The sequence below is a fragment of the Glycine soja genome, chromosome 4 (assembly GCF_004193775.1).
Source record: "Glycine soja cultivar W05 chromosome 4, ASM419377v2, whole genome shotgun sequence".
NCBI lineage: Eukaryota > Viridiplantae > Streptophyta > Magnoliopsida > Fabales > Fabaceae > Glycine > Glycine soja.
The window spans coordinates 12594908-12619256 of record NC_041005.1 but is presented as its reverse complement, the minus strand read 5'-3'; the positions used below and the strand labels follow the sequence as shown (position 1 = coordinate 12619256).

Below are 24349 nucleotides of genomic sequence, written 5' to 3'. Positions count from 1 at the left end.
CTTATTAATTATGAAATCCATTATATAAAAATGTCAAATCACATTTAATCCCCCAAACCGGCATTTTATATTTGGCATCTCTTGGTTGATGTCAATTAACATTTGTTTATTAATTTACAAAATATTCCATCCTTTGTTGTAAATTGCGTTCTAAATTTTTTACCTCTAAAAATGCAGATCAATCACATAGTGGATTCTATATCTAGAACTTACTCCTCTATATATAATATATCTTTATAGCTCAGTCTGATCATTCATCCATGACTGATTTTCGAAACTACTTAAATTCAACTTGCATGTTTAATTTTGTTTTTATTACAGAATTGAACATTTGGAATTACTTTGATCTATAATTTGGTCTCTGTGTATTTCAAATCTTTGTTGTGGTGAATTGATATACCAAAGAGCTTCATTGATATCAACTGCAAACATGCAAAAGAATGCACATGCAAATGCATGTACCTCAGGTAAAGCCAAAATGTATAGAAAAGGTATCTTGCAAAAAAAAAGGCTCCGCCTGACAGATCACATGAGACAAGTATAGATTCCACTCTAAAAGATATACAATGTCATGATGAGAAATTATAAATAAGATGTTTTCTTTTATAAATACATTAATCTGTTCAACTTGACTTAATTTGTCTCTATTTTTTAAGTCATGACAACTAATTTATTAGAAGATATGAATTCTGAATCTCCACAAGGTATGATGATAGAAAATCCTTACTCACTTTTTTGCCCAAATTTTAATTATATCTATGATATCTAACGTAAATTGTCACAACATCTGATTCTAATTCTGTCTCTGGCGATGAAAATTGTGAATCCAATACTAATGAAGCTGCAATCGATACTGAAGGTTATAATTATAGCTTTGATATAACGTTAAGGATATCAACTGGTATCCTTTAAATTAAATTCCACTATCTCATTAGACAATTTCAGGCTATTCTGACTTGGGTGATCAGGCCATGCAATGTACAAATTGCAATGCAAAAATGTGGTATGATGAAAGAATTTCAAAAGGTAGAAATACAACAAGTCAAAAATTCAGCTTATGTTGTGGAGATGGGAAAGTTGAGCTTCCATTATTACAAAGTCCACCAAAATATCTTGAACGACTTCTGTTTGATGGTAAAGCGAGTGATAGTAAAAATTATCAGTGTAACATACGGACATACAACATGATATTTGCCTTTACGTCTGCTGGTATTAAGCTAGACAAATCAATTAATGAAAGTAGAGGACCTCCTACAATTAGAATTCAGGGTCAACCATGCCATCGAATAGGCAGCTTATTACCAATGCCTGGAAAGCAACCAAAATTTTCACAATTGTATATCTTTGATACGCAGAATGAAATTGAAAATAGAGTTAATACAATGAGGTAGTACTTCTTTTGTTTCTTTTATTATCAAATATGAAGTATTCCAATTGCAAAAACATTTTTTTGTCACACCAATGGATCTGTTTTTATATTGTTTTTTGCAGTCAACATGTTGGAATTCAACCAGAGATTGTTTCAACTTTAAGTCAAATGCTGGATGAGTACAATGTTCATGCAAAAAATTTTAGAATGGCCAGGGACAAATTGGCAGATACTCAAGTCGATAATGTAAAATTGAGATTGATAGCTACATGTGAGAAAGATGGTCGTACATACAATCTCCCAAATGTTTCTGAAGTTGCTGCTCTAATTGTTGGTGATTTTGATCCAGACTCAAGAAGGGATATTATTGTTGAAACTCAAAATGGAGAATTACAAAGAATCCATGAATTACACTCTAGCTATCTAGGACTCCAATACCCTTTACTCTTCCCTTATGGTGAAGATGGATATAGACCTGATATACTTCACCGTTGTACACCTAGCAGCAGGAAAAGGAAGAGAAATTGTCTAACGATGAGAGAATGATTTGCTTATAGACTACAGTCCAGATCAAAGGAAGCACAAACTTTGTTGCATTCTAGAAAAATATTCCAACAATTCATTGTTGAAGCATACACGATGGTTGAGTCTGAAAGACTTAGCTACATTAGGAACAATAAAAAAAACTTAGAGTTGACAAGTATTGCAGTTTACAAACATCATTAGATGCTGGAAGCAGTAAAGGCTCTTCTAAAGGAAAAAGAGTGATTTTGCCGTCAACCTTTGTTGGCAGTCCACGCTATATGGACCAACTTTATTTTGATGGTATGGCAATATGCAGCCATGTGGATTTTCCAAATCTTTTTATTACTTTAACCTGTAACCCAAATTGGCCTAAAATCCGAAGAGTGTTTGCACCTTTGAATCTAAAACCAACAGATAGACCGGATCTTATCTCACGTGTTTTCAGATTGAAGTATGAGCAGATGCTTTTTGACTTAACAAAAAAACACTTGCTTGGAAAAGTTGTCGCATGTGAGTTTGCCATTAATATGCTTTATAAAGTTACACATTTGTTTATTCTTTTTAATTTTTCCTTGATATAATACAATTATACAGAATTTCTATATTAATGTTCCACTATTAATACAATTAGCTAACAATTGCAGATATGCACACAATTGAATTTCAAAAAAAGAGGACTTCCTCATGTGCATTTATTGCTATTCTTACATCCAGATAATAAATATCCATCTTCAGATGTCATTGACCACATAATATCAGCAGAAATTCCTTCGCATGAAAATGACCCTAAACTCTATACATTAGTCCAAAATCATATGATACATGGACCATGTGGAATTCTCCAACCTAAGTCTCCATGTATGAAAGAAGGCAAGTGTAGTTGTTTTTACCCAAAAATGTTTCACCCTCAAACTGTTTTAGATTCAAATGGCTATCCAATCTATCGTATAAGAAATGATGACCATACCATTTCAAAGAATGGAGTTATTATTGATAATATATATATATAGTACCTTACAATGCAAAATTGCTGAGGAAATACCAAGCACATATAAATGTTGAATGGTGTAATCAAAATACTTCCATTAAATATCTATTTAAATATATAAACAAAGGTTATGACAGAGTCACTGCTGTTGTTATTCATGATGATAATGGTACACTTGAGAATGCTATCAGTCAAAATGATGAGATTAAAGAATATGTGGATTGCAGGTAATATTAATTCAACATGTATACTTAAGTTACTGAATATTTCTTTAATTAATTCTTTTAATTATGATTTTTTTTGTCAGATATATTTCTCCATGTGAATCTACTTGGAGAATTTTTTGTTTTCCAATACATGCTAGAAAGCCTGATGTGGAGAGATTACATTTTCATATGCCAGGACAACACAATGTTTTTTATGAAGATGATGATGATATAGATGATATCCTGTCAAAGCCAAGTATTTTAGAATCAAAATTCTTAGCCTGGATGAATAGCAACAAATGTTTTTTAGAGGGTAGAAATCTCACTTATTCACAATTTGTTTCCAAATTTGTCTACAACCAAAAGGCTAGATCATGGAACCTTAGAAAGAAAGGCAATACAATTGGCAGGTTAATATGGGTTCCACCAACCACTGGTGAATTGTTTTATCTAAGAATGATGCTTACTGCATGTAAAGGAGCTACTTCATTTGAAGATATTTGAACAGTTGAAAATGTTCTATACCCTACATATAGAGAAGCATGCTTTGCAATGGGTTTTTTGCAAGATGATAGAGAATTTGTGGAAGCAATCAAAGAAGCTAAGGACTAGGGTACAACTAATTATTTGAGGAAATTATTTGTGTTAATACTATTATCAGGTGTCATTACTAAACCTGAAGAACTCTGGAATCAGATATGGAATTGGTTAGCTGAAGACATTGCATATCATTATAAAAAAATTAACTTTGAACACAAGTTAGTTTTAATCAGTTTGTAACTTTCTATATTGAATAACATCACAGATATGCATTGTTTAACTATCTCTTTTATCATTTGTTAGAATTACACATTGATGATGAGCAACTTAAAAATTTAACATTATTGGAAATTGAAAAACTTATGCATCCAAACCAAAAATCACTCAGAGACTATCCTACAATGCCATATCCTGAGGGTGGAAATCCTGCATCATGTCTAGAGAATAGCTTGATATTGTCTGAACTTAATTACAACAATGATGAGGCTAGATTAGAATTCGAAAATCTTTTTCTATCGATGACAGGTAATCTACCAATTCGTATATTTTAAATTGCATTTAACAAAGTTAAATTCCATCTGTATTTTCTAATTTTACATCCGCTAATTCTTCATTTCTATCAAATCTCAACTTATTTTTTATTCTAGACAAACAAAAAAAAATTTATCACAAAATTATGGAAGTTGTCAATAACAATGAAGGTGGCATGTTTTTTCTATATGGATATGGAGGTACAGGAAAAACATACATATGGACAACATTAGCAAGTTCACTGAGGGCAAAAAATCAAATTGTGATTATGGTTGCTTCTAGCGGCACAGCTTCTTTGTTATTGCCATGAGGCAGGACTGCTCATTCCAAATTTAAGATACCTGTGCCAATTTTTGAAGACTCTATATGCAATATATTTCAAGGAAGTCAGCTAGTAGAATTGTTAAATCAGACAAATCTGATAATTTGGGATGAAGCACCCATGGCACACAAATTTTGCTTTGAAGCACTTGATCAAACTTTAAGAGACATTATTAAAGAAAAAAAAATCCCAATTAAATTTTTGGAGGCAAAGTTATTATATTTGGTGGAGATTTCCGAAAAATTCTACCAGTCATTCCAAGAGGAAGTCGTTCAGATATTATAAATGCAACAATCAATTCATTATATATGTGGCCTTCCTGTGAAGTCTTAACACTCACCAAAAACATTTGTTTACAAGGCAATGCCCAATTAATTGATGATCAAGAAACTAATAAATTTGCAAAGTGGATTCTAGATATTGGAGATGGAGTTATTGGGAATCAAAATGATGGATATGCTACAATTGAAATTCCTGAGTACCTACTTATTACTGAATATAATGACCCCATTGATGCTATAGTCAAATCAACAATTCTAGATCTATATCAACATCACAGTAATCCTGATTTCTTCAAATCTAGAGCAATATTAGGTTTCACCAATGAAACAGTTGAAGAGGTCAATGATTATATACTCTCCTTGATTCCAGGTATTTATGCACATATGAAATTTACAAAAACTAAGGTCTACTCAGTATTTATTCTCTATTTAACTTTGTATGGTACCTCAAATAAATTTAATAGGTGAACAAAAGGAATACTTAAGCTCTGATTATATAGAGAAGTCAGAAACCATTGACAGTTGGCATTTTCAATCAATCACAACTGACTTTCTCAATTCACTAAACACATCTGGTCTGCCAAATATCGTATCAAGCTAAAAATCGGTAGTCCTATAATGTTGCTAAGAAACTTAGACCAAACGCAAGGACTCTGTAATGGTACTAGATTAATAGTTACTAGACTAGCCAAACATGTCATTGCAGCTGAAATCATTTTTGGCAAAAATGTTGGTGATAATGTTTACATCCCAAGAATGTCAATGTCACCTTCACAATCACCATGGCCTTTCAAGCTTTTAAGAAGACAGTTTCCAATCATGCTATCTTATGCAATGACGATTAACAAGTGTCAGGGCCAATCACTTTCTATGGTTGGACTTTATTTGCCAAAACCAGTTTTTAGCCATGGACAATTATACGTTGCATTATCGAGGGTCAATTCAAGGCAAGGATTAAAAGTTATTATTCATGATAAAGACCAAAAAAATATGACTTCTACTACTAATGTAGTCTTCAAAGAGGTTTTCAAAAATCTTACAAGGTAACTCTAAATTTTCAAACAAGAAATTGTACTATCTATTGGCAATAATTCCAAACTGTTATCTTACTTATATACATTCTAACATACAGCCAAAGATGATATCATATATTACAATGTTAAATTTAACATTGCCAGGTATGCAATCTTAATCACCACATTAATATCTTCCATTTATAATTTCATTTACTTAATATTATATTATTTAGCAGTTTATCACAACTTAACATTTGCTTTGACATTTACATGAACAAATTTGCTTTATTTCTCTGCAAAATATAGAAATTTTAATTGCTGAAGTTCAATGATGAAATATCTAGCGTTCATATGTTACTGCTTATATGATAATTATGCTTGAAACAATATTTTTAAAAAATCGTTCATGCCAATCGTCCAAATGTAGCACATCATGCTGCATATACTGCATTCCTTCAAACCAACATCATTCTTATTTTACACAAAAAAACCACATTTAAAAAATGCAGTTATGCAAGATGACATAATCACCTTTAAATAAATCGTTCATACCCCCTCTATAATACATAAAAAATGAAATGTTAACAATCAATTCTAGAAGTTGGCCCAATGCTCATATCTTGGCCCAAGATAAATTTAGACAGTTACTGCCCTACAATACCAACGGTCTTAGGCTTCAAATTCGAACAAAAACTCTTCATCTACTTCGTACTTCCTTAATTCACAGTTATTGATATCACATTTATTTACAACCGTGCGACATTGGTATGATTTTCTTCAAGAAATGGATTTTGATGATGGAGATGAAATCTCTATTTATTATAGGTATTATGAAAAAATTTGGGATATCATAATCAGGAGGAAGGAAGATTAGGAAGATGATGACAGTGAATAGGCTGTGTTTATCATTTTGCTGTTAATATGTTGCTGGTGCAGCAAACAAATTTTTTTTTTTTTTTGCTATGTTGCTGGTGCAACGAACAATATTTTTATTTTCTTGTTAATTATCCATGAACAACTAGATTAATGCTTTAGTGTTAATTTCTATTTCCCTGTTAAACAGCTTTATCACGTTGGTGTCCATGAACAACTAAAAAACGCTAACCAAACAAGACTAGTTTATAATAAAACTAAATGATATGATTTTTAAGTATAGAGATTAAAGGGTAAAGTTTATGCAACTACTATGAGTATTTTTTATGAGTTTCTTTCTTTAATATGTTTAACAAGTATTTTAAGTTATTTTTTAGTTTTTTTATTAGTTAAAAAAGTATGTTTGATCCCATTAATAACCTTTGGTAAATAAGTTTATTTTAGTAAAATATAATATTTTAACTTTCAGCTTCTTATATTTTATTTCATTTTTATTCCAAAATATTTATTAAATTTACTTTATTATCTTTTTCTACATATCATAAGATAGGGTTTTATTATTAGGGTTGATCATTACCATCCTATCATGTAGTACATATGATAAGCAGTGGGTTTGGATTAGATTTATAATAAGAAATAATCAATTACTATATTATGATGAAAGGAAAATAATAAATAAATATTTTTTATGGTATTACCTTAATTTTGAGAAGTATAATTAATTCTTGATATTATTAAAACAGTAGAAAGAGATACAAAATAGCTTCATGAAAATTTACTGAATTTCCTTGACCCCGCCGCAAAATTAAACATAAGCTATAGTTGTGCCAAACTATGGTGCAACTTGTATTGTATTAGCAACTCTGTTAATCACTTAATTTCTTTCGTATATTAACAAACAAACAATCTTGTTTTATTAATTCCTTCATATCTCGCCAAAATTTTGTCTATCTTAACATTTTGCAAATTAAATATAATACATGTCCGCCATTTAAGCATTTCAAATTTAAAAAGACCAATGAAGATAATTATGGGTGAAGGTGACGTGCTCTAGGAGACTAATTACTAAAATATCTTAGCCATATCTACCCATGAGTTAATGCAATTAACTCATTCGTTATTTATGAACTACTAATTATATAAAGAAAAACTAATTTATTAAATTATAAATATTTGATAATAATAATTATTAAAGTAGTTTAAAAATATAAAATGATAGAAAAATAATAAATTTATGATGATTTATTTTTTTAAAAATTGAATAAATATAATGAGGATAAAAATAAAAAATATTAAAAAATAAAAACTAATATTTTTGAAAATGTTATTTCAAGTAATATTTTAAAAAATATTAAAAAATTACAAAAAAAACCTTATTTATCGCACGATCAAATAAATTTTTTAATTAATAAAAAAAATAAAAAAATTATATTCATCATTGTAAACAAGCACTATATTCTATATCATTTTTTCATTAACGACTACATTAGGACATGTGAAAATTAAATATTGGATATAGCACCTTTCAGTTTTAGGCAAACAACAAAGAGATCCCCACGCAGCCAAACTTAAAAAACAAAAACAAGAAAATTAGGTGGTAATTGAACAGTCTATTTTCCTTTGGGTGTGCTCTTAATTTTATTCTCCCAACATTCTTGGGTGAATTGGTGTGACGCAGAATATGAATATCCCTATAAGCCTAAGTAAACTTGTTATGACTCTTTTTTTCCATGTTCACAGTACAAAACGGTGTCCACTTATTTTGCCTATTATAATTAGGCAAACTCAAAATGCTACTATTAGAATTTATGAGATTTTGGAGCTAGTTAAATAGTTTATCTTTCAAAATTTCAGTGCTCTCTAAGCAGTAAGATTCCTTTATTAAATAGCCACGAGTGCTTGTTTTCAACCATTAATGATTCATATCAATACTCGATCCTAAGTTACTTAATTTTTTGGGTGTATACTCCTATGTTACTTAAATTCTCAAAAACGATATTTTCATGTCAAAATTAATCCTCATCTCACTTTTGCATTTGACTTATTTGGTAAAAACAGAATGTTTGAATGCATATTTTAAACTATTTTGTCATATAAAAAGAAAGTAGTGTAGTGTAAGGAAATCTAACTTGTTAATTAAGACTGTTAAATTAAATAGTACTAGTATATCTGGTCCATGACTGTAATTAACGTGGCTTCCCTGAGCCTATAAATGCTAGCTAGTCTATCTGCATCATTCCCAAAAGAAAAACACATTGACTATTACCAACACTTCTCACACTATGACTAACTGGTTTTCTGGAATAATAGAAACAGTAGCAATGTGTAAGCAACTTTGCTTTGGCGGTTCTGTACTTGGGCTATTCATGAAAGCTATATTAATTGTTACGATTCAGAAACAGATTCCTAGAGTTGGAGGACTAGGGGCCTCCTAAGAGAGAAAAGGTAAGGAAAGGAAAACTGTATTTCTTCTTATTCTCTTTCCATTGCCTCATTACAGCCTTATATATCTGATACTGTGACTTATTAGCATGTGAAGCATTTAATTTTCTTCCACTTTGTTATTAGCAAGCATTCTCATGAGTTTGGCTTTGCCTTGAGAAATCAGTAGTACTGCTTCACTAAGCACCGGATATGATGCTGCACATCGGTTTTCAAAAAACAATTCTATTACCATAATTTATATCTCAAAGTTACTCTAAATTGTGCTAGTCGGATTAAGTGCATGTTTTGAGAACTCAAAAAGTACTATTATTTCCAAAGCAATAATTTATTTTTTCTTCATTTTGTGCGTTGAAATTCTGAAAACTGAAATAATAGAATATTTACTTTAAATGAAAATTTTACATTCCTTTATTTTTTTATCTTAAATTATCGTATTAGGATCTGATTATTTACTTTCTATTCTTATGCTTCAATAAAAAAAAAACTTTCAAATTATTTTTTAACTAATAAATGTGAAAAAAAAAACATTTTATAACAATCTAAAAACAAAAATTTTAAGGTATCATGAATAAATTAGGAAGAAGAGAAAATAGATGTTAAATTTCTATTTACAAATAAAAAAATATTTTATTAAAGAAAATAAGAAATAAAGGGAAAGCTATATAATATGTTTATTTAGAAAGAAATCATAATAAAATATTTATTTTATCTTCCTTTATATTTTATCTATAATTATCACTGGGATTTTATTATTTACTTTTTATTCCTATGCTTTCATAGAAACCTTTTAAATTTTTTAACTAATTAATGTGAATGAATAAATAATTTTATAACAATACAAAAAAAAAAAATTGACCTATCTTTTCATGAAGAATCTAGGAGGAAAATGAAAGACAGTTCAAAATTTTAGTTAACAACCAAAAAAATTATTTGCTAAGAGAGAATAAGGAATAAGAGAAAAGTTATCTAATATTGTAAAAATATATGTTAATTAATAGAATATTTACTTTGAATTAAAATTTCACCTTTCCTTTTTATCTAAATTTATCACTAGGATTGTACAAATTACTTTATTTCATTCCTATGCTTTTACATGTAGTAAACTTCATAAGAAAAGTTTAACGGTTAATATCAATAAATGAATAATTTTATAACAATCTAAAAACAAAATGTTTCTGTATCTATTCATGAAAAAATTAGGAGGAAAAGAAAAGAGCGGTTAATTTTTTTATAAATGCAAAATATATTTTCTTCTACAAACAAACAAGAAAAATCGAAAAGTGATATGATAATTTTTATAAAAAATCGAAAAGTGATATGATAATTTTTATAAAAAATCTCAATTCCTTCATTTCTTATCCAAAATTTTCCTTTTGTTCCTATTCATTCATAGCAAACTTTTAAATAATTTATTGACTAGTTAATGTGAATAAATAAAATATTTGTTAATAATCTAAAAATAAGTATGTGAGGTATCTTTTGGTGAAGACATCAAGAGGAAAAGGAAAGAAATGTTAAATTTTATTTATAAATAAAAATAATTTAATTCTAAAAGAAAATAAGAAATAATGGAAAAGATATAATTTTTCTTGAAAACAAAAACTCTAATAACAGAATATCCTTAAATGAAAATTTCAATTTTCTCTTTTATCCAAAATTATCCTAGGATCCTGTTATTTACTTTATATTTCTATGCTTTTATAGCAATTTTTTTAAAAAAACTATCTATTTAACGTCAATAAGTAAAATACTTTATTGAACAATATATTGGATTCTTCAAAAATATTAGAGAATGTCTATTGACAAAGTTATAAGATTAAGTTGAATGACTTCACAATTAGTATGTTATATGAACCCTCCTCGAACAAAAACAATTTATCTTATAATTTTATTGTATGAGTTGATCATATCTATCACCCATGGTTGTAACCAATGTCCAACTTAGCATATGATATTACTCATTGTTTTTTACATTCTAAAATCATTTTGCCCCTAATATTATAGCAGTACGTTCTAAACCCACTTTGTCCATGAGATTGTAAGAGTTGTTTGCTCTATATAATAATGTTTATTCTTTGAGGATTCAAAATTGATAAAGCAATTTTGAGATGATTGGATCTCTTTTTTTTTGAAGATGATGCTCTTTTCTCCCTCTTGCCTTGACCTTTTTTCTGCCACATAAAGACAATAGCTAGAGCCATTGGTTGGATCTCACTTAACCCCAATGTGTCTTTGTCAACTCATCTTTGCTACAACCTTGCTCTTGTGTGAAGAAAAGTTGGATCTTGATGCATCTGGACTACAACCTTGATTTTACATGGAGAGTTCTTTTAGATCTAGTGTCTATAGTGTTACTCAATTAAACCTTTTACATTTTATCCTTCAATTTGGTATTTGTTGCTACCATGGTTGTTGAAATCAAGATCTTACCTAGGATCAAGAGGTGGTGGTGGGGATGTGATTTGGATCATAAGATCCAACATTTTCCTACCTAAAATACTTATATATAATATATAACTTTTATTTCTATTTTTCTTTATTTTTTATATCATATTAATATATTCTTTGTTATGTTTTATTTTTTTGTTAGTTAATTACATTTATAATACTATTGTATTCATTATTACTCTTCTTCTTTATTTATTATATTATATGTAATATTTTGCATTTAAAAAAAACTAAATTGGACTCTAATTAAGGCCTAACAAATCAAATTTAAAAAAGAAAAAAAAATTGGCCCAATTCCCTTGAAACCCTAAGACCCACCAATTTCTCTTATAAATGCTAAGTGTCATCAGCCGTGAAAGTCCAAGAACAAGTGCAACCCTAATTCCTTATGGTAGACAAAGAGCGCAAATAGAAGAGTACTAGGAGGCCAGCGGCTTTGAGAACAAAGGTTGTTTGACAACAACACAAGTTGCAACACTATATCCAACAATGACATGAGGAATTAGGGTGGATAGGATCACAGATCCCACATGAAAGAGTGCAAATTTACTCTAATCTCACACTCCAACAATCCCAACAACGATGCAATATATATGTTTCTTCAAAAATCATTGAATCAAACGTTCATACAATTTGGACTATGATTCCAACATCATTGGCTACTACACCAGATAGAGCAGTGATTCTAGGTGACAGTTGTTGCCTTAGTGACAATCTGGATCTAAATCTCACATCTTGACTTCAACACTTCATCAAGCAATTCTCCATTGAGGTAACATTGTTTTGATAACTTAATTATATACTTTAAATTTTCCACATTTTAATCCATGTATTTTATTTTTCATTTAGGTAATCTATTGCTTTTGAGTGATTGTTTTATTTATATTTTTTTGGGTGTTTAGGCTTCGACAAATACTTTTTTGTGGTGATTTGATTGGGATTTTTTGGAGCATTGTTTGTTTTTCTATTGATTGAGTGGCTGTTGCAACACAAGATGGAACAATTATTTTGAGAGATGGTTGATACCTTAGTGGTAGAGTGGATCTGGACCTACTTCTCCCTCACTCAATCTTCCATGCACTCACTAGGGTTCCTTTCCATCACTCATAGATTTGACAACTTCATCGTGCAATTCTTCGTGGAGGTAACACTATTTTGATACTCAATTGTGTACTATGAATTTCTCCTTTCTTTCATGCCGTGTCTTTTTTATTTAGGTAATATATTGTTTTTGACTGATTGATTGATTTTTGTTGTGTTCTGGTTTCAACAAGTCCTTTGTGTTGATTTAATTGGGGACTTTTTTTGAACTATTGTTCCTTGTTTTGTGCTTTGGTTTGGATTTATGGTGTGAGAGAATTTTGTTTTGGAAACGGGCATGTATTACATCAATTCTATTTAGAAATGATGTAACAAAAAAAAGTTTACATCCACTCTAACAATTAATTAAAAAAATTTAACATCTTGCATTGGCTAGTTCATACATGCAATCTCGAAAGCCCCAAATAACCGACATAATAAGGGAGATGTTGTGGGGTAATTACGTGTGTGTATTCTAAAAGAATATTTTTTGAAAATATTTTATATATGAGGATAAAATAATAAATATTGATTTAGCTGAATTGGTCTTCGAATAAGAATTCCACTCTGAATAAAATCATGACAAGACTGATGAGCTATGTTGTCAAACGAAGAGTAGGAACAAACCCAATTACAAAACAATCAAGAAATTAATGTCATTAACTTGGCTAGGTTTCATAAGTTGATGATTTTATTTTCTTAATTTTTATGTAATTATGTCTCTTTCTGGTCTTGATTTGATGAATATAGCTCATTTTCCTTATCGTGATCAGATTCAAAGTCGGATTTTAATAAGAAGACCAATTTACCTATATCAAAGACTTGGTGTCTTTTTCCTTTATTTTTCATGTCATGATTGAATGATTCAATATGTCTTTCCTTCTCCTTTCTTTTTTGGTCCATAACAATGATTATACTACTCATCATTTTCTCTTTATGCTTTGATTCAATTTCATACACAACTATTTTATTAATCCAAACCATATATATATATAAATTATTACGTGTGTGTAATCTAAAAGCATATTTAGTGAAAAATACTTTTTATATTAGGATAAAATAAAAAATGTTGATATTTAAATTACATAAGTACATAAAGCTAATGAACACATGTCTTTTAAATCTGATGCTAGATATACATTGCATGATAATGCCATATATAGTGTTAAGTCATATCTTAGTTTATATATATGGTTTGGATAAATAAAATAATTGTATATGAAAATGAATAAGAGCATAAAAAGAGGAGGATGAATAACAAAATCATTGCTTTTGACCAAAAAGGAATGAGAAGGAAAACCATATTGAATAATCCAAACATGACATAAAAAAACAAAGGAAAAAGATATCAAACCTTTGATTTAGCTTAATTGATCTTCAAATTAGAATTTCACTCTGAATAAAATCATGACAAGACTGATGAACTATGTTGTCAAACGAAGAGTAGGAACAAACACAATTACAAATCAATCAAGAAGTTAATGTCATTAACTTGGCCAGGTTTCATAAGTTGAAGATTTCATTTTCTTAATTGTTTTGTAATTATGTCTCATTCTGGTCTGGATTTGATGAATATAACTCGTCTTCCTTATCGTGATCAGATTCAAAGTTGAATTTTAGTATGAAGACCAATTTACATATATCAAAGGCTTGGTGTCTTTTTCCTTTATTTTTCATGTCATGATTGAATGATTCAATATCTCTTTCCTTCTCCCTTATTTTTTGGTCCATAACAATAATTATACTACTCATCATTTTCTCTTTATGTTTTGATTCAATTTCAAAACACAACTATTTTATTAATCCAAACCATATATATATATATATATATATATATATATATGTATGTATATTATGTGTGTGTAATCTATAAAAGCATATTTAGTGAAAATATTTTTATATGAAGATAAAATAATAAATATGGATATTTAAATTAAATAAGTACATAAAGCTAAAGAACACATGTCTTTTAAATCTAATGCTAGATATACATTGCATGATAATGCCATATGTAGTGTTAAGTCATGTCTTAGTTTATATTTATGGTTTGGATAAATAAAATAATTTTATATGAAAATGAATAACAGCATAAAAAGAGGAGGATGAATAACAAAATCATTGCTTTTGACCAAAAAGGAATGAGAAGGAAAACCATATTGAATAATCCAAACATGACATAAAAAAACAAAGGAAAAAGATATCAAACCTTTGATTTAGCTTAATTGATCTTCAAATTAGAATTTCACTCTGAATAAAATCATGACAAGACTGATGAACTATGTTGTCAAACGAAGAGTAGGAACAAACACAATTACAAATCAATCAAGAAGTTAATGTCATTAACTTGGCCAGGATTCATAAGTTGAAGATTTCATTTTCTTAATTGTTTTGTAATTATGTCTCATTCTGGTCTGGATTTGATGAATATAACTCGTCTTCCTTATCGTGATCAGATTCAAAGTTGAATTTTAGTATGAAGACCAATTTACCTATATCAAAGGCTTGGTGTCTTTTTCCTTTATTTTTCATGTCATGATTGAATGATTCAATATCTCTTTCCTTCTCCCTTATTTTTTGGTCCATAACAATGATTATACTACTCATCATTTTCTCTTTATGTTTTGATTCAATTTCAAACACAACTATTTTATTAATCCAAACCATATATATATATATATATATATATATATATATATATATGTATATATATATATGTATATGTATATTATGTGTGTGTAATCTATAAAAGCATATTTAGTGAAAATATTTTTATATGAGGATAAAATAGTAAATATGGAAATTTAAATTAAATAAGTACAAAAAGCTAAAGAACACATGTCTTTTAAATCTAATGCTAGATATACATTGCATGATAATGCCATATGTAGTGTTAAGTCATGTCTTAGTTTATATATATGGTTTGGATAAATAAAATAATTGTATATGAAAATGAATAACAGCATAAAAAGAGGAGGATGAATAACAAAATCATTGCTTTTGACCAAAAAGGAATGAGAAGGAAAACCATATTGAATAATCCAAACATGACATAAAAAAACAAAGGAAAAAGATATCAAACCTTTGATTTAGCTTAATTGATCTTCAAATTAGAATTTCACTCTGAATAAAATCATGACAAGACTGATGAACTATGTTGTCAAACGAAGAGTAGGAACAAACACAATTACAAATCAATCAAGAAGTTAATGTCATTAACTTGGCCAGGTTTCATAAGTTGATTATTTCATTTTCTTAATTGTTTTGTAATTATGTACCTTTCTGGTCTTTATTTGATTAATATAACTCGTCTTCCTTATCATGATCAAATTCAAAGCCAGATTTTAATATGACGACCAATTTACCTATATCAAAGGTTTGATTTCTTTTTCCGTTATTTTTCATGTCATGGTTGAATAATTCAATATGTCTTTCCTTATCCTTTCATTTTTGGTCCATAACAATGATTATACTACTCATCAATTTCTCTGTATGCTTTGAGTCAATTTTATACACAACTATTTTATTAATCCAAACCATATATATATATATATATATATATATATATATATATATATATATATATATATATATATATATATATATATATATATATAAAATATATAAATATATATAAATTATTACGTGTGTGTAATCTAAAAGTATATTTAGTGAAAAATACTTTTTATATCTGGATAAAATAATAAATATTGATATTTAAATTACATAAGTACATAAAGCTAATGAACATAGGTCTTTTAAATCTAATGCTAGATATACATTGCATGATAATGCCATATGTAGTGGTAAGTCATGTCTTAGTTTATATATATGGTTTGGATAAATAAAATAATTGCATATGAAAATGAATAAGAGCATAAAAAGAGGAGGATGAATAACAAAATCATTGCTTTTGACCAAAAAGGAATGAGAAGGAAAGCCATATTGAATAAGCCAATCATGATATAAAAAAACAAAGGAAAAAGATATCAAACCTTTGATTTAGCTTAATTGGTCTTCGAATTAGAATTCCACTCTGAATAAAATCATGACAAGACTAATGAGCTATGTTGTCAAATGAAGAGTAGGAACAAACTCAATTACAAATCAATCAAGAAGTTAATGTCATTAACTTGGCCAGGTTTCATAAGTTGATGATTTCATTTTCTTAATTGTTTTGTAATTATGTCTCTTTCTGGTCTTGATTTGATAAATATAACTCGTCTTCCTTATCGTGATCAAATTCAAAGTCGGATTTTAATATGAAGACCAATTTACCTATATCAAAGGTTTGGTGTCTTTTTCCGTTATTTTTCATGTCATGGTTGAATAATTCAATATGTCTTTCCTTCTCCTTTCTTTTTTGGTCCAAAACAATGATTATACTACTCATCATTTTCTCTGTATGCTTTGAGTCAATTTTATACACAACTATTTTATTAATCCAAACCATATATATATATATATATATAAATTATTACGTGTGTGTAATCTAAAAGTATATTTAGTGAAAAATACTTTTTATATCTGGATAAAATAATAAATATTGATATTTAAATTACATAAGTACATAAAGCTAATGAACATAGGTCTTTTAAATCTAATGCTAGATATACATTGCATGATAATGCCATATGTAGTGTTAAGTCATGTCTTAGTTTATATATATGGTTTGGATAAATAAAATAATTGTATATGAAAATGAATAAGAGCATAAAAAGAGGAGGATGAATAGAAAAATCATTGGTTTTGACCAAAGAGGAATGAGAAGGAAAACCATATTGAATAAGCCAACCATGACATAAAAAAACAAAGGAAAAAGATATCAAACTTTTGATTTAGCTTTATTGGTCTTCGAATTAGAATTCCACTCTAAATAAATCTTGACAAGACTGATGAACTATGTTGTCAAATGAAGAGTAGGAACAAACACAATTACAAAACAATCAAGAAGTTAATGTCATTAACTTGGCTAGGTTTCATAAGTTGATGATTTCATTTTCTTTATTGTTTTGTAATTATGTCTCATTCTGGTCATGATTTGATGAATATAACTCGACTTTCTTATCGTGATCAGATTCAAAATCGGATTTTAATATGAAGACCAATTTACCTATATCAAAGGTTTGGTGTCTTTTTCCATTATTTTTCATGTCATGGTTGAATAATTCAATATGTCTTTCCTTCTCCTTTCTTTTTTGGTCCATAACAAGGATTATACTACTCATCATTTTCTCTGTATGCTTTGAGTCAATTTTATACACAACTATTTTATTAATCCAAACCATATATATATAAATGTATATAAATTATTACGTGTGTGTAATCTAAAAGTATATTTAGTGAAAAATACTTTTTATATCTGGATAAAATAGTAAATATTGATATTTAAATTACATAAGTACATAAAGCTAATGAACATAGGTCTTTTAAATCTAATGCAAGATATACATTGCATGATAATGCCATATGTAGTGGTAAGTCATGTCTTAGTTTATATATATGGTTTGGATAAATAAAATAATTGTATATGAAAATGAATAAGAGCATAAAAAGAGGAGGATGAATAACAAAATCATTGCTTTTGACCAGAAAGGAATGAGAAGGAAAGCCATATTGAATAAGCCAGTCATGACATAAAAAAACAAAGGAAAAAGAGATCAAACCTTTAATTTAACTTAATTGGTCTTCGAATTAGAATTCCACTCTGAATAAAATCATGACAAGACTAATGAGCTATGTTGTCAATTGAAGCGTACGAACAAACTCAATTACAAATCAATCAAGAAGTTAATGTCATTAACTTGGTCAGGTTTCATAAGTTGATGATTTCATTTTCTTAATTGTTTTTTAATTATGTCTCATTCTGGTCTTGATTTGATGAATATAACTCGTCTTCCTTATCGTGATCAGATTCAAAGTCGGATTTTAATATGAAGACCAATTTACCTATATCAAAGGCTTGGTGTCTTTTCCCTTTATTTTTCATGTCATGATTGAATGATTCAATATGTCTTTCCTTCTCCTTTCTTTTTTGGTCCATAACAATAATTATACTACTTATCATTCTCTCTTTATGCTTTGATTCAATTTCATACACATCTATTTTATTAATATATATATATATATATATATATATATATATATATTGTGTGTGTAATCTAAAAGCATATTTAGTGAAAATATTTTTATATGAGGATAAAATAATAAATATGGATATTTAAATTAAATAAGTACATAAAGCTAAAGAACACATGTCTTTTAAATCTAATGCTAGATATACATTGCATGATAATTCCATATATAGTGTTAAATCATGTCTTAGTTTTTATATATGGTTTGGATAAATAAAATAATTGTATACGAAAATGAATTAGAGCATAAAAAGAGGAGGATGAATAACAAAATCATTGCTTTTGACCAAAAAGGAATGAGATGGAAAGCCATATTGAATAAGCCAATCATGACATAAAAAAACAAAGGAAAAAGAGATCAAACCTTTGATTTAGCTTAATTGGTCTTCGAATTAGAATTCCACTCTGAATATAGCTCGTCTTCCTTATTGTGATCAGATTCAAAGTTGAATTTTAATATGCAGACCAATTTACCTATATCAAAGGCTTGGTGTCTTTTTCCTTTATTTTTCATGTCATGGTTGAATAATTCAATGTCTTTCGTTCTCCTTTCTTTTTTGGTCAATAACAATGATTATACTACTCATCATTTTCTCTGTATGCTTTGATTCAATTTCATACACAACTATTTTATTAATCCAAGCCACACACACACACACACACACACACACACACATATAAATTATTACCTGTGTGTAATCTAAAAGCATATTTAGTGAAAAATACTTTTTATATGATGATAAAATAATAAATATTGATATTTAAATTACATAAGTACATAAAGCTAATGAACACATGTCTTTTAAATCTAATGATAGATAAACATATCATGATAATGCCATATATAGTGTTAAGTCATGTCTTAGTTTGTATATATGGTTTGGATAAATAAAATAATTGTATATGAAAATGAATAAGAGCATAAAAAGAGGAGGATGAATAGTAAAATCATTGCTTTTGACCAAAAAGGAAGGAGAAGAAAAACCATATTGAATAAGCCAACCACGTCATAAAAAAACAAAGGAAAAAGATATCAAACCTTTGATTTAGTTGAATCGGTCTTTGAATTAGAATTTGACTCTGAATAAAATCCTGAGAAGGCTAGTGAGCTATGTTGTCAAACCAAGAGTAGGAACAAACCCAATTACAGAACACTCAAGAAGTTAATGTCATTAACTTGGCTAGGTTTCATAAGTTGATGATTTCATTTTCTTAATTATTATGTAATTAAGTCTCTTTCTAGTCTTGATTTGATGAATATAGCTCGTCTTCCTTATCGTGATCAGATTCAAAGTCGGATTTTAATATGAAGACCAATTTAGCTAAATCAAAGGCTTGGTGTCTTTTTCCTTTATTTTTCATGTCATGGTTGAATGATTCAATGTCTTTCCTTCTCCTTCCTTTTTTGGTCCATAAAAATGATTATACTACTCATCATTTTCTATGTATGCTTTGATTTAATCTCTCACGCGCACACACACACACACACAAATTATGTAGAACATTATTTTTGTTATTAAATTTTTTAAATATTGTCACCCATATTTCTCATTCCTTTTCTTTTTCAAATCTTTCTCAATTATGTATTATAAAATAGAAAGTTTTGAAGGAGAAAAGGAACGAGAGATAAGAGGTGGGAATATTTAACTAAATTTTATAACAAAAAATAAAAAGGGATTTATCTAATTATCATGAAGGATATGTTTAACAATTGCCTACAATATTTTTTTTGAAAACTAAAAAAAGTGTAAACTTAGGGAAAAAATGTATGAAATAACATTAAATATCTTCATCCTTACTTCTTATTCCTTTTCTTTTTCAAACCTTTCTCAATTATGTATTATAAAATAGAAAGTTTTGAAGAAGAAAAGGAATGAGAGATAAAAGGTGAGGATATTTAACTAAATTTAATAACAAAAAATAAAAATAGCTCTATCTAACAATTATGGAAGATATGATTAACAATTGTCTACAGTCTTCTTTGAAAACTAAAAAAAAGTAGGGAAAAAATGTATGAAATAACATGGGCCCAATCAAAACTATTATGAGTGCTGTTAGGTGCACCCAACAGTATTGTTGGTGCACCCAACAATTATGGTGAAAAGTCCTTTAAGCCCTTACTATTTTTTTTTAAAGAAATAACTCTCTCGCCTCTCTCTCTCTCCCGCGCATGCTCTTCTTCTTCCTCCAACGGTTCTGCTTCTTCAGTTTTCTTCTTCCTCCCCCGCAGCTTCTTCATTCTTCTTCTTCTTCGCCGCCATCGCCGCCATTGTTTCCGTGTTTAGGAGGAAGGTGTGGGTCTTCGCGCTTGTGGTGTGGGTCTTCACGTTTGAGCTTCTTCTTCGCGTTTCTTCTTCTTCTTCGTGGTAAGTTTGTCGTTCGGGTTTTGGTTTTTGCCGGCGATGGCAGAAAACGCTGTCGGGAAGTTGTTGGGTTGTTTACGGATCAAGTGATCCGTAAAGCATATTAAGTAGTTTACGGATCACTTGATCCGTAAACTACTCGCAACTTCATTTTATTTGAAAAATTGCCAATTATTTGATACATTGTGAGTTTTTTTTGAAATTAGGAATTTTGGTTATTAGGATCAACTCTGAATGTATGCTAAAGATTTGATAAATATTGTCATTTTGGAGAATATCTACTGTTTCAATTTGATTTAATGCGAATATGTAATTGTCTTTGATGTAATTGCCACTTAGAACTGAATGTGGTATCAGAAAACTGATTCAAACGCCTAGACAACCTCAGCAAATTAAGTTCAAAAGTAATATGATTAGGACAAATCCCTAAAACTTTATTAAATGTTGATCCTTGAGAGAAAAAGGAAAATGGGAAATCATTGCTTCACCTAACTCACCTGCCTAATGTCTATGAATTTATTTTGCTCCCTCTAAAGCTCAAAGGCCTGCAATCATTTCATTCTTCAAAAAGCAGCCCAACCTCCTTTGCTTTGAACAAAGACAATGAATTTTATTCATGTCTTAAATGGAGAAAACATTCATTATTCGGCGGTCACACTACTAACTTCAATTTCAACGTTCACAACATATTTAGACTAGCATTATTAGCTTTTTATAGAACTGGTCAACAAAAACATATTGGTTAATGTGGATTATTTCTAGATAGAATGCTATAAGGACAATCAATTAGTGTATATAGAAAACATTTAGAGAGGAAGTTTTATGAGGGTTAGGAGAACAATTAATCCAAATCCTATAATGATTGCAACTTTTACTAGCTGTTCTTATTTCTATTTCAGACTGAACATCAATATTGTTCTATATATTAATATATATTGTTCCTAGATGGAATTGTCACAAGCAGTATAACAAGGAATGGTCCTAGTTGTGATAGCCAACAAGGGAGGGAATTGACATTGATATCATAATGAAGTGAACATGTTATGGCAATTGAATTAGTTTAAAGTAGTGGGTTACTTCTATTAGAGTCATCCAAATTTGTACATTTTAGTAAGAATTTAAGTCTTCTTCTGCACTTGTTCAAGTTAGCTATTTTATTCCTTCACTCAATCCTCTAATGGGTTCTATTCTAGCTTTGGTCAATCATAAAAATAGAACAAAACACAATATTGTGTTGAGAAATGGTATATTTTGATTCTATTTCGTTTATCCACACACATCAAACACTATCTTAGCATTAATTCCTAATTTTCGTTTATCCACACACATCAAACACATCAATCCTGGTTTGATTCTATTTCGTTTATCCACACACATCATTCGTTCATGAATCATTATTTCTCAGATTCATAAAGCTCAGCAAGTTTCCCACTAAGCATTTGAGATGCTATTGACCATTGTTTATGCTTAGTTTGTTTATCCACACACATTTGAGATGTTGTTGACCACAAAACAACACCTTGTTGAATCAAGGTCAATACCACTAAGCATTTGAGATGTTGTTGACCATTGTTTATGCTTAGTTTGTTTATCCACACAAACTTGAGATGTTATTGACCACAAAACAACACCTTGCTGAATCAAGGTCAATACCACTAAGCATTTGAGATGTTGTTGACCATTGTTTATGCTTAGTTTATTTATCCACACACATTTGAGATGTTGTTGACCATAAAACAACACCTTCCTGAATCAAGGTCAATACCACTAAGCATTTGAGATGTTGTTGACCATTGTTTATGCTTAGTTTATTTATCCACACACATTTGAGATGTTGTTGACCACAAAACAACACCTTCCTGAATCAAGGTCAATACCACTAAGCATTTGAGATGTTGTTGACCATTGTTTATGCTTAGTTTGTTTATTCACACACATTTGAGATGTTGTTGACCATAAAACAACACCTTCCTGAATCAAGGTCAATACCACTAAGCATTTGAGATGCTGTTGACCATTGTTTATGCTTAGTTTGTTTATTCACATACATTTGAGATGTTGTTGACCACAAAACAACACCTTCCTGAATCAAGGTCAATACCACTAAGCATTTGAGATGCTGTTGACCATTGTTTATGCTTAGTTTGTTTATTCACACACATTTGAGATGTTGTTGACCACAAAACAACACTTTCCTGAATCAAGGTCAATACCACTAAGCATTTGAGATATCTTGAACGACTTCTGTTTGATGGTAAAGCGAGTGATAGTAAAAATTATAAGTGTAACATACGGACATACAACATGATGTTTGCCTTTACGTGTGCTGGTATTAAGCTAGACAAATCAATTAATGAAAGTAGAGGACCTCCTACAATTAGAATTCAGCGTCAACCATGCCATCGAATAGGCAGCTTATTACCAATGCCTGGAAAGCAACCAAAATTTTCACAATTGTATATCTTTGATACGCAGAATGAAATTGAAAATAGAGTTAATACAATGAGGTAGTACTTCTTTTGTTTCTTTTATTATCAAATATGAAGTATTCTAATTGTGAAAGCATTTTTCGTCACACCAATGGATCTGTTTTTATATTGTTTTTTGCAGTCAACATGTTGGAATTCAACCAGAGATTGTTTCAACTTTAAGTCAAATGCTGGATGAGTACAATGTTCATGCAAAAAATTTTAGAATGGCCAGGGACAGATTGGCAGATACTCAAGTCGATAATGTAAAATTGAGATTGAAAGCTACACGTGAGAAAGATGGTCGTACATACAATCTCCCAAATGTTTCTAAAGTTGCGGCTCTAATTGTTTGTGATTTTGAGTTCAGACTCAAGAAGGGATATTATTGTTAAACCTCAAAATGGAGAATTACAAAGAATCCATGAATTACACTCTAGCTATCTAGGACTCCAATACCCTTTACTCTTCCCTTATGGTGAATATGGATATAGACATGATATACTTCACCGTTGTACACCTAGCAGCAGAAAAGGAAGAGAAATCGTCTAACGATGAGAGAATGGTTTGCTTATAGACTACAGTCCAGATCAAAGGAAGCACAAACTTTGTTGCATTCTAGAAAACTATTCCAACAATTCATTGTTGAAGCATACACGATGGTTGAGTCTGAAAGACTTAGCTACATTAGGAACAATAAAAAAAACTTAGAGTTGACAAGTATTGCAGTTTACAAACATCATTAGATGCTGGATGCAGTAAA

General features: G+C 29.3%; 1 pseudogene; it reads left to right on the top strand.

Annotated features, from left to right (window-relative positions):
* The first annotated feature begins 682 nt into the window (after nt 1-682).
* Nucleotides 683-23981, top strand: LOC114410568 (annotated as a pseudogene).
* The last annotated feature ends 368 nt before the right edge of the window (nt 23982-24349 follow it).